The sequence below is a fragment of the Colossoma macropomum genome, unplaced genomic scaffold (assembly GCF_904425465.1).
Source record: "Colossoma macropomum unplaced genomic scaffold, Colossoma_macropomum, whole genome shotgun sequence".
Classification (NCBI taxonomy): Eukaryota; Metazoa; Chordata; class Actinopteri; order Characiformes; family Serrasalmidae; genus Colossoma; species Colossoma macropomum.
Genome location: NW_023494787.1, coordinates 38,146,436 through 38,159,183, shown reverse-complemented (window position 1 = coordinate 38,159,183; position 12,748 = coordinate 38,146,436).

The window sequence follows — 12,748 nt, the reverse complement described above, 5'->3', positions numbered from 1 at the left end:
TGTTTTTGTGTATCCAGGTTGTGAATCCATCAAACGTAAATTACAAAAAATAACACAGGCTAATCTTCAACCATGTTACTTTATTGGTTAATGCATTTTTAATATGTTGCAAGGCATTTCACAGCTGCAGCGTGAAGCAATGAAACTGCAATACCAGTACTTCACTGCAGCCCTGGTCCTTTTTTTTCCAGTTTAAGGGGTTAAGTGAAAAATTACTGCAGTCATCAAGACAAGCACTGAGTGGGGAGGTATGGAATATAAATGGAACAGGGAGAGTGCAGATGAAAGAGAGAACAAGAGAGAGAGGGGGAAAGAGAAATGGTACAGAAAATGGAAGTGGGCAAAACACATTTACGAGTACACGATAAGCAAAATGCATCAACAAAGAGGAGCAGCAGAAGCAGCCACTGCAAAATCACTGTATAGCAATTAAGGGTCGGTCAAACACAGATTGATCAAACTGGCGGAGGTCCAGTGCAGGGGCCACAGAAGCAATACTAACCCAGTTCACCACCATGAACCTTAGCACTCCCCGAGAGACGTGAGAATTCATTACCCCCGCCCCCAGCTGATTCATGCTTTAGCCCCACAACACAAGGAGAGAGCGCCGATCTACACTATAAATCATTTAGGCGATAAAGCATCTACGGTGCAGCAGTAAGGCTGAGTTCGAAATATCGATATGGTAATATACTGTGAATAAACGCAATATGCCAATCAATATGGCAAGAGGTGTATCGATATTTGTCAGCTGGCGTTCTCACAGGGTGGGGGTGTACGAGAGAAACCACTACTGTGTTCAAATCTCAGCGCAATGTTTATAGCATATAAGCATGAGTCAAACCTACGTGAAAGAAATATTTCAACATAGTGGGGCAGCTGCTCCAAGCCTTTTTTAAGGAATACACAGAAGCCATGGTATCTGCAGCAGCACTACAACACAATGAACACAATAACTCTTAAGTCTAGTCATCATCCTGAACCTGGTTCGGCATCATTCTGTACATTATACAAACCTCTTTAATGGTTCTTGGTTTGGGCATTTTCTAGGACAATTCTTGGAAAATTCTTTCATTGGCATAGAACTACGGATGCATAAAAAGAACTGGCCAAGATCAGAATCAGCCGTTTTTCGCTCCAAACAAACAATCGGCAATGTGGCAGTTTATTGTGTTGCTTCTGGCTGAACTGTGTTGCTGTTTTCTAAAGTAACATGAGCCAAATTAGTGGACTTGCACAGTATTTGAATGCTGCTAATACACCTGTACCAAAATGCTGTAGCATAATTATGCATAACTTAGAGTGGTAACACTTAAATACTTATAATGAAACACTTTATTTGTTTCATGTTATTTTTACACCAATTTAGCCATAAAAATTCTGATCAGTGCACCCTTTTATAGAGCACTGACACAGACACTGACAAGTTCTTTTAACTTTAGCCTAAAAGAGGTTATTATGTTTGGTAACACTTTACTGAAGAAAAGTGTTCATAAGACCACACAGCACCTAAATAAACCTTTCCTGATTACTGATATAAACATACAGAGACATTTATAAAGGCTTACACTGCAAAAATCTTCTCAAGTAAAATTATCTTACACTGTGAAAATAGACATAAAGGTTCTGTGCAGGTACATTTTTCTTTCATCAAGGTCCAAACAATATAAATGTCTCTCAAAGGTACAACGGTGGTTTTAAGGTCAAATTGTGTACTTTAAATAAGTTTTTTCTACTGTAAAAGTACATATTTGTACATTTTCATAACTTAATGTTTTAAAACAGATCAATAAAATAAAAAGCCTGGGGACGAGATGGGATGTGTGGAGTCAATACAACTTAGAAGAAGGGTACCCTTCCAAACTGTGGCAAGTGATACAGTCAACCATTATCAGTCACCCATCCGCAATAAATCATCAATTACACTTTATGGTGAAAATTAGTCATCAGGGTACTTACCAATCAGTTATATGAGTATGATGCTGCAGTTATAATTAGCATGTCTTGCTGTGATAGGCTAATTTGCTCAGCACACAGGCGACTGAATGTTGGCTGGGTCCCTTCAGCAGTACTGCTTTGTGAGCTTTATTATGAAGTAGGCTCTACAATGGTAATATAAGTTAACTATCAGATATGATCGCTTATCATGCTAATTATGTTTTACAGTTGAATACATGCATGTGTTGTAGGGTAACCCCTTAAATGGCCCAAAATGTTATTACACATTTCTATGACCTAAAAATAGCTCAGCTAGTTTGCACTGAAATCCCTGTGGTTACTGAATAATAAGCCTTACTATCTAATAAGCCTGTGATTTTAAGGGGTTAACTTGTGCCGTCTGGCTAGCTTTCTAATCAGTACACTCATGTCTAACCGGCAGTGAAGGCAGCCTAAATGAATAACTTCCATGGCCTGTATGAAATGTTTTGTTCTTAACGCTGTGCCCTGGAAAAAGAGATGCATTTCATTTACTTGATTCAAAAATGTAATTTTCTCATGAAAAAAATGAAGTTTTATCTTTCAGTTTACTTTTGGCAATAGTGGTATTGAAAAAACAACGCATTTCATTTTCATGCAGTAATGCAGTGTTATTTGTTTTTTTTTTACCCCATTCTAAAAGTTCTAGCTACACATCTGCTCACTGATGAAATCACATCAGCAATGACAAAGGCAGCTTTTATGAACTGATACTTTTTAGAATAAGCCTTTATAATTGTCATGGTCATGAAAGGCTCGTGTAGGTCTCATGTATCCTTATGAATGCTGCCCTTCAGTTAAATGTTACCAGTTATTCTTTAAAGAACCACCCACTGAAAGGTCCTTTAGAGCAGTATTTCTTAGTTCTGCATGCTGTATTGTTTTCTTTGCCCTGATACAGTATAATAATCCAATTGAAATTAGGTAGGGCTTGGCAGTCAGTTCATCAGGAGTATTGAGAGAAGAGAAAACTCTAAAATGTCCAGTGGTACTCCAATTGTCCAATATCCCATGGACCAGGATTAAGAACCATTGAATGCGGTTCTTGCACCAAACAGCCCTTTTTGGCATTTTTATGTTTAAAAGTAAAGCCTCTGGCAACCCCAAACAGATCAAGTAAATAAAAACAAACAAAAAACATGCAGAGGACTACAGAAGGGCTAGGCGCTGCCCTCTGGACCTTTTGTTTGCGCTCCTCAAACAACAACAAAGGCGGAAAGGGTGGGGGGCTTCACGATCGAGAGGCGGCTCAGCGATACAAATGGCAGACGAAGTGAAGCACTAGCAACTCCATGAATCATTTTCAAGTCACTTTGTACAGCAGCCACCACTCCTCCCCGTCCCCGCGCGCACTCTCTTTAATTAACCTTTCACTAAACACGCACACGCACAAACTGCGAGGCATCTATCCTATCGAGCCACCCTCGTATACCACAAACCCGAACCCACAAACCACCTTCAGTCACACGCATACACAATAATTAGCACTTACACTCCAACTCCAGTGCTCTGAGGCATGCATACACCAACATTCACTGAAAAAATAATCCATATCTGCCTTTCAAGGCTGGAGATGCTAATGTCATTGCTTTAAACCAGAAGGAGCCTGACGTCATAATTTCTCCCTCATTTCTTTTTCCTTTCTCTCGCACTCCTACTAATTCTACCAGCTCATTCCACCATCTTTTGACACTGTGGAGTCATCTGAGGGGGAAAAAAAACAGAAAGAAGACACTCAGAGAATGGGGATTAAGACATGGGAAAAGCAGTCTCAGTGTGGAGAAGCAAGAGGACACAGAGAGGAGAGATGTCAAAAAATGTGAAGAGTGGCATTGTAGGAGAAGATAGAGGGATCCATGAACATGAGATAGAGCGAGAGAGGGAGAGAGAGAGAGAGAGAAGCAGAGAAGGTAGAAATGTAGAAAGAGAAATATTTAAAGGAAAGCTCAATAAGGCACTAGGACAGAGGCTCAAGTCAAAGGCGCTTGAAGGAAAGAAAAACGCCCCATCAGACAGGCTGTTGCATTATTCAGTGCATTATTACTGCACTCATGTTGGCCTATGGGCAAAGACAGCATTGGGGAGTAGAGCAGTAGCATTGCAGCCCGAGCCTGCACATACACACGGGGATCTCCCAGCAACTCACACCATGCTGCTCACCAACAAACACTGTGGTCTGGATGAGCAGTCCAAACGGAGATCACTCAGGCATACACTACACTTCAAAAGTTTCAAATCAGTGCTTTCAGTAATATAAAACCAATTTTTTTTGTAGGAAAATGGATGAAAGGATTTGAATGTGCTTGTCCTGTGCAAAAAGGAAATTTTAGATGTGTCCAGAATGATGAAGCCGTACAGTAAATATGTATGATTCTAAAATGACTGAAAAAACTGTATCTACACTGTAATTTAAATGATTAACCGATTAAACAATTAACCGACAACTAAACAATTGTTCGACCAATGCTATAGGCTAACATAAAAAAAAATAACGTGCCAAGCCCAAAACACTTGATCGTTGGAGTTGGACCCCCTTTTGCAGATATAACAGCTGTGGACGCTTCTGGGAAGCTTTTTTACAGATTTTGGAGTGTGTGGGATTTTTTTGTCCATTCATCCAGAAGAGCATTTGGGAGGTCAGACACAGATGCTGGACGAGAGGACCTGGCTCACAATCTCTGTTCTAGTTCATCTCAGAGGTGTTTGATGGGGTTGAAGTCAGGGCTCTGTGCAGGATAGTCAAGTTCTTCCACACCAAACTCACCCAGCCATGTCTTTATGGACCTTGCTTTGTGCACTGGGGCTCAGCTATGCTGGAACAGAAAAGGGCCTTCCCCAGACTGTTCCCACAAAGTTTGAAGCATACAGTTGTTCAAAATGTCTTGTTATGCTGAAGCATTAAGATTTCCCTTCACTGGAACTAAGGGTCCTAGACCAACCCCTGAAAAACAACCCCATAGCATTATGCCTCCTCCACCAAACTTTGCAGATGGCAGTTGCAGTCTGGCAGGTAACACTCTCCTGGCATTCACCAAACCCAGACTCATCCATCAGTCTGCCAAATAGAGAAGCCTGATTCTTCACTTCACAGAAGATATATATATATATATATATATATATATATATATATATATATATACACAGAAAATGCAGATTTAATAGTCCAAATGTAAATTTTTTACTATTCGTTGTAATTTTAATGTTTTTTTGAGCAAATAAAAGCTTACTGACCAGATTAATAGCTTGCTCAATCTAATTTTCTCAGGCACTTACATTTTTTTTACTGTACTGTATATATTTCATTTTCAATAAACAGCATTTCCTATTCATTCCATTCAAGTTGAGGAGTGATTCTGCACTTTACACATGAGGGCACACTAGACAACAATTGATTCTGCTAGATAGTCTTACTAAAAAATGTAGCCTGCAGCTAGAAAAGGTGTTCGGGACCACTGTTCAAGCAATAAGACAGACAAATATTTCGTCCATGTTCTCAGAGAGAAAGTGTGATGCACGACAAATTGAGGAACTCACACACGGGTGTGTAAAATTATCGAGAATGATGGCTCGACAGACGGCGACACCTTTCAAGGACTGCTGAGGTACATTAAGCCAAAGCTAACTCAGTGATGGTGTTTATGTTCATTTTATATTGGGCTAGTAATGAGTGGTAAATATGACTTTAGACTTTTACTAGTTTAGTTCAGCCAATCTGATTTCAGAACCAGAACTATCCAATTGACTATCTAATTGATATTTTGATGAGTTGCATCCTTGACTTAAGGCTTGCCAGTTAATATTTAATATCTGTAACCATTAGCTACAGATGATCTTCTGATGGTCAAAAGAGATTTTCCAAAATTTGCATCCCTATTTATTACTGTATATAAAACGTCATAGATTATTAATATGACCAGTGATTCCAAACTTTTGAATGCTAGTGTAACATCACAAATGTTCTCCAGCTTATGGACTTCAAAATGCTCATAATTTGTCATGGTTAAATCCAAAGCAAATAAAATGCATAATAATGATAATAATAATGATGACACTTTCTTTTATCACATATAAAAGAAAATGCCACTCAGGCGAGCACCGCTGCAAAGCCTTTAATGTTCCAACATTCAAGAGTGTTCATTAACTACAGTGCGCTAAAGGGCAGGATAGGACCATCTGGTTTAAATAGTTAGCTGTGATTGTAAATGTAGCTGTGGAGGCGTTAAGCCCCATATGCTTGCTCTGAATGGCCTGTAGTAAGAGGACAGAGAATACAGCATCAGACTGCGGCATTTGATTGAGACTGAGCCACTCCCTCACTCGAACGTCCCAGTTCTGTCGACTACACTAGATTATAACACTTCTTGTGTTATCCTTGTGTGAGGCCAGAGTGATAGCTGTAGGAAAACAGCATGGAGGTTTGTGCTGAAAGAAGAATTCAAATGAACGGTGAGGAAAAATATGTCTGGTCCTGACCTTAACAGCAGGACATGAACTCGGAATAGCAAGCTTTGGTCTTCGTCAGCCCAGAATAACTGATTCTGTCTGATTCTGCTTGTCAGTCGATCCAAGCTTCACCACAAAATAAAGTCAGGTACGTCTGTGGAGAACTGAGGCAAGAATCTCATTTCGCTCACCGCCGCTCTCCGCAGGAACTGTGTCTACGTCTAGCATGCTGTAATTACTGATGAAGCAAAAGACAGAGCGCAGCCGTGAACCAGCAGTCAGTGGCTCAAATTGTGTCTCAATTCATATTAATTGGCGCTATGTGATGGCAGTCTTCTGGCAACATCTTGTAGATCCCAGTAAGTGACACCAAACATAATAGATTGTGGAACCTGCCATGCTAATTGAAAGATGCAAATGAAACGAGAGTGTTGTCATAACTACTCGCTTCTTGACGAGCTCGTTCCCTTTTCAAGATGCCTCATTCGGGGGTACGAAAGTGTCAACCTGCATTTCTGAAGGACCTAACTGACTGATTCAAAGGATTGGCTGGCTCAGGGGACCTCCACTCAGGTGTTCCATATCCAGAGATTGCTTTCCTTGTGGGGTACTCTCCAGGGAAGCAGGCCTTGAGAGTGCCACTTTCTTGTTCGCACAAAAAAGGAGATTGCATGCCAGGAACGGATGCCGCAACAGCATGCCTCTTATAAGCTTGCGTGCACATGTGTTGACCCTTGAAGTACCTTGGATTGGTCCTCTAAGGGACACTATCAAAGTGTAGTCGCTCTCAATTCATCCTTCGAGGAATTCCGAACTCAGCGTTTCAAACTAAACAAGGTACTTAGTGGGACCTACTGCTCTCTGCAGAGTAATCCTTGGCTTCCTCCAAGAATCATTTGCCCTCAGCTTTGAGAACATTTGCCTCTATAAGCTACTTCAACGGCACACCCTAAATTAACTTTAGAACCCCAGTCAGCTCTTAAGTCCGCAGTCTGACCCAAACATTGACCCGTGATGTCTAAAATCTATGGGTCACAGAGATGTGCTTCCTCTCAGAGGATCTGGCAGTCAGTCAATTTACAGCATTACAGCTCATCGTGATCAAAATCCCTAATCAGTGTCAAATCAACACTGGCTATAAATACTATGGTGCACTACTCCACAACATCTGCGAGGGCATGTTTTTTTGAGTGGCTTGTGTATTTTACGCAAACGCAGGCTGTGTCAGGGAAGAATGGAGGGGCGAGCAGATGGTCACTTGTTCAGATCATAGGTCTGCAGTGGGCTATTGTTCCCCAGAGAGAGCCACTTATCCAGAATGACTCTATAAAAAAAACACACACACAGCTCTAATGTGGGCAGCCCCGTACCGCGTCGCTTTAGCATACATCAGCATGTGAAAGAACCACTGCAACCTCCTTCCTGGCTCCTTCGAAGTCTGGACGCTATTGATTTTAAAACACACAGTATCAAACGCTCCCCTAGTTTCTGCCAGCAGTGTGGATCTTATCTATCTGCAAGCCCTGCAGGTTCCTCTTTGTTGCCGTTGCTGTTGTCTTTTTCCACCCGAGCCGCTGCGAAAGATCCGGGCACATCAAAACACTGTGACGCAGCACTGTCCGACAAGCGGTTATCTATAGTACCAGCATGGAGATGAGTTATGGTTGATTCCACAACGTCTCATCTAGTAGCACACGCTCTTCATCATTTTCAGTTCACAGCGCATGCTCAGCAAATGCCTCATTCTGATGCCACACACTGTCCAGTGGAAGGGATACATGTAACACTGTGAATGACAAATTTTCTTATACGGCTGAAATGTCAGCTCTGAAATATCTCATCAGACGATAAAATGTCTCTAATTTCATACAGTGCTGTGCAAAAACCAGAGGTCACCCTTCATTTATTTAATTTCCAGTCAAAATGGCCATTTAGTACAAGTTACTCATTTTTTAGCATCAGGAAAAAACATTCTTTTCGGAAGTTTTGCTTACAGGTTGTCAAAAAAATCTGCAGAGATATTTTACCAAGAAATTCCAAACACATTCAGTGATGGTGAGGTCTGGACTCTGGGTTGGTCAGTCCATTGTTCTGAGAACACCAGCAGCTTCTTTGTCTGATGTTCTTTTTTTTGCATGTTTCCTTTCATCAGTAACATATGGAGCCCTGCTGGTGACATCCCATATAAATAAAAATAATGCGTGGCTACGCCTTATTAACACGTGGGAACGAGATCCAAATGTGTGACCATGACTTAGTAAGGCGTGGAAAGGAAATAATTAAGTCGTGGCCACAACTTAGTAAGACGTGTGAATGAGATCCTAATGCTTAATTATCTTGTTCCCACGTGGCCACGACTTAGTAAAACGTAGGAATGAGATCCTAATGCATGGCCACGACTTAGTAAGACATGATCTCGTTCCCACGCTTTACTAAGTTGTGGCCATGACTTAATTATCTTGTTCCCACGTGGCCATGACTTAGTAAGATTTTGGAATGAGATCCTAATGCATGGCCACGACTTAGTAAGACATGATCTCGTTCCAACCAATTACTAAGTCGTGGCAATGACTTAATTATCTTGTTCCCACAACTTAGTAAGATGTAGGAACGAGATCCTAATGCGTGGCCATGACTTAGTAAGGCATGATCTCATTCCCACGCCTTACTAAGTCGTGGCCACAGTTAAATTATCTTGTGCCCACGCCTTACTAGTCGCGGCTATGCATTATTTTTATTTATACAGGATGTCACCAGCGGGGCTCTGTAGTAACTTGATGTGACTTTGTGACATCTACACATCCTTTCAGACTCATAGTGTTGATCTGTCTTCTCACAGTGGAATGATGGACAGAAACATCTGTGGATTTTTTCAGATCTGAAACAAGAGTAGAGCTTGATTTGCTCCTATTTCTCAAAGAGGTAATTTTGTGGAAAGTTTTTTCTTTTCTCTTATTTTCCTTTGACCTTCCTCTTCCTTATGCAACTGGATTGTCTTATATGAACTCTCCTCCAGAAATTTCTCCTGAAAAGTGAAAAAACTTGTGTTTAATGGCTGTTCTGACTGTATATTAAATAAATGAAGGGTTTTCTCTGATTTTTGCACAGCACTGTTTGACTAAGGCCATGCTGAAGAAAAGTACAGCCCTCAGTTTGCTAATGAACACTTTGGCCATATTCAGCTCTTCTTTCCTCCTCAAAATAATGAAGTAACGGGTGCCATAAGTGCAATAGCACCATGGTCATGGTGACCTTCTGCTTTATACTGTGTCCACGGCGTGCAATTACCCTGAGCATCACCGTGGATCTGCCTACTCATATCTGTAACAAAAGGGGGTGAACAGGAAAGTGTCCACCTACGTATCAGTCCAGATGTATAGAAGTGACACCAACATTTCAAACTAGAGAAGTACTAATCATGAGGCCGATTCTAATTTCATAACACCCAATTTGGCCAATGTTTTTTTTTCTCTGGCTGATTTTTATTAGCCTTTTTTTGCCTGAATCTAAAGAAACACATGAAACAAACTAGCACATTTCCAGCACTTTCTATCAGCCAAAACCTACAATGGTTACAACGTAAATAACATCATTTGCTCTTTAATGAGCCAAATTGAGGATGGGCAATATGGCAAAAATATAACATCATGATACCTCAAAAACTTTTCACAATACGATTTTTTATGACATCTGATAACTATTAAAATAACTAGTAATGCCAAATTTAAAAAAATCAAAACTATCAAAACAATAATTTTATTTAACATTTTACATTCTGCACTTCACTAAATCCAATTAAACGGGACTAATGAGGCTCTGGAAGACGTTGGTGAGTGAAGCCCAATGTTCTTTAAGCACTGATGATATGCAGGATATATTCAGAAAAGCATATTGTGACATAATTTATCACCATAACAATCAGGATCGTCATACTGCCCCGTACTAGGCCAATTTTTAATTCATAAATGAAAAATCAGTTGCTTATTTAAATAACATGAACCAAATAAAGTGCTAAGCTGACTATTTAGCGCAATGAGTTATGCCTGATTATGCTATCATATTCTGGTAAACTTATAGCAGCAGCATTCAAATACAGTCCAAGTGCACTCCCTCACATTATTTATTAGCCAAAGAAATACTAAATTTGCTGACAGCCTATCACGTATTTGGAGAAAAAAAAAAACGGACCGTTCCAATTGTGTACCATTTTAAAATGTGCTCTTAAGATACACCATTAATGCCTCGTCTTCATCTAGAATCCCCAGCATGCATAATCCAATCCCAGCAAGACTTCCTCACTAGAACCTGACCACACCAAGAGTACATCAAGGAAATCTCACTTCAAAAACACACAAAAAAAAACCCCAGCATCAGTCACGTTTCCTTCTGATTTACACTAAAAAAGCCGATCTCCTAAGTATAAGCTTTCAGCAATGTATTGTGCAGCTTCAAAAAAAACAGCATTCTGTCAACAAGGAGCTGCTTTTTTTCCATGGCACTCCAGGTCTCGAGGTCTGACAGTGATAGAATTTCATGCAGGCTGAAAATGGCTTCCTCTCATTCAGGTCTAGCCTTGTCCCTCACTTCGGAGATGAGGCGCCGTGCACTAGCCTGGAGTAGTGCTCACTCACATACCAATGTTCTAGGCCAGACTCAAGATACCCTGGGCATGCCTCGGCACACAAGTCCTCTTTTAGAGTGCTTAATAATCATTTCGCTGCAATTTGCTTACATAAAGAAACACCATCATTAGCTACTGGTTGCAAATTGCCATTTCTCCATTTGACGCGCAAGTGGCAAAATCAGTTCTGTCATTTTCATAAACACGCATCTTCATTTGGTTTGCGACGCCGCTCTCCATTCCTCCGACAGAATGAAGAGTGCTGCGTTTCAATTTCTCGCACCTCGGACGCATTACTTGGCGCATATTCTCTGCACGCGAGTCATTTTCTGAAAGGCGGACCGCGCCGGGGACCGGCCCTGACCCCAAAGCACCATCACACTATAGAAGAAAAATAATAATATGGCTTTGTGTGTCCAAAAATACACTTTGTGCTTTAAGTAGTTTCTGTGGTGAATGCATACGCTGGTTGTCCCTGACATATTCAGCAGTGCAAGGAAAGCAATCAACAGGCAGCACTGTGACCTTGCGTAAGAATGTTCAGCAATCACAGAATTAATTAGATTTAAAAGGAAGGACAGACAGGAGGGAGCAAAATTCAGTATGATGTTGCATTTTTTTCCAGGAAATTACAGATGGGAAGGTGAAAGAGGTAGACACAGTACAGGACACAGAGTCAGAGAGAAAGGACCAGCCTTTGGAGGGAAGAGACTGATGGAAAAAAAAGAAGAACAGGAGGGGAGGGAAGGACAGAGAGAGAGTGCAAAGGGTAGTAAAGACAAAGAAAAGACACAAGGGCAGCCCAAGGACGGGAAAGACGAGCCGAGACGAGAAAACAAGCAAATATGTGCTGAAAGGATGCTTAAATTTGTACTTCCACCCGTCTCCGTATACGTTCTCACTGCTCCTCACTCAGACTTAAATGGATTCAATATTCTATTTTTTACAGCAGTTCCATTTGCCTGAGCTAATGAGTTGATATTTAGCTGGCTCAGGCACAGGCTCTTATAAAGTACTGCTGGGAATAGAAGGCCAGCCAGAGCCTCCAGGGCCCACTCCACCATGCAGATGGAGCTTGCACACTTGAGCAGGGTCAGTTTCTACTCTGCCAGATTACAATCACAAGCCACCAATCCAAATAGAGCAGCTCACTGTAGTCTTTAAAGGGCGTTCTAATTCAGGGCACTAGGCAGGAGGTTTTTAACTTAACGCAGCACGGGTCAGATATTCACATTCACCTGTTGCTGCAGACCTAGTGGAGCATGTGCACTTAGAGGGGGAGCAAATAAACACACCCACACCTTTTATTTAAAAGAATATTTAACTTCCAGTGGAAATAACTGCGTGAGCACAAGTTTAACTTGTACGCTTGTATTTTTCATGACATTTTATCAGCCTCCCGTAAAACACAACTGTCATGAGAGAAGATCAGTGAAAATGCCTCACATTTTGCTGAGATATTTAAGCAGGAACAAGGCACGCCACACAACACAGCAGAGTTTATTCATTTGGAAGCCAGGTGGAGCAGAAAAAATACTGCCTGATTTTTTTTCTCTCTGTTTCTAACAGCAGTATTTCTTTTTATCTCAAAGCAGTTATGTATTTTCTAAAGATTATGACTGATAATGTGAAATTTATGGTTTATTTTCTCAAGATTTTAATTATGTCAACATAATGATTTATTCTCTACATGTTGAAATAATGTCT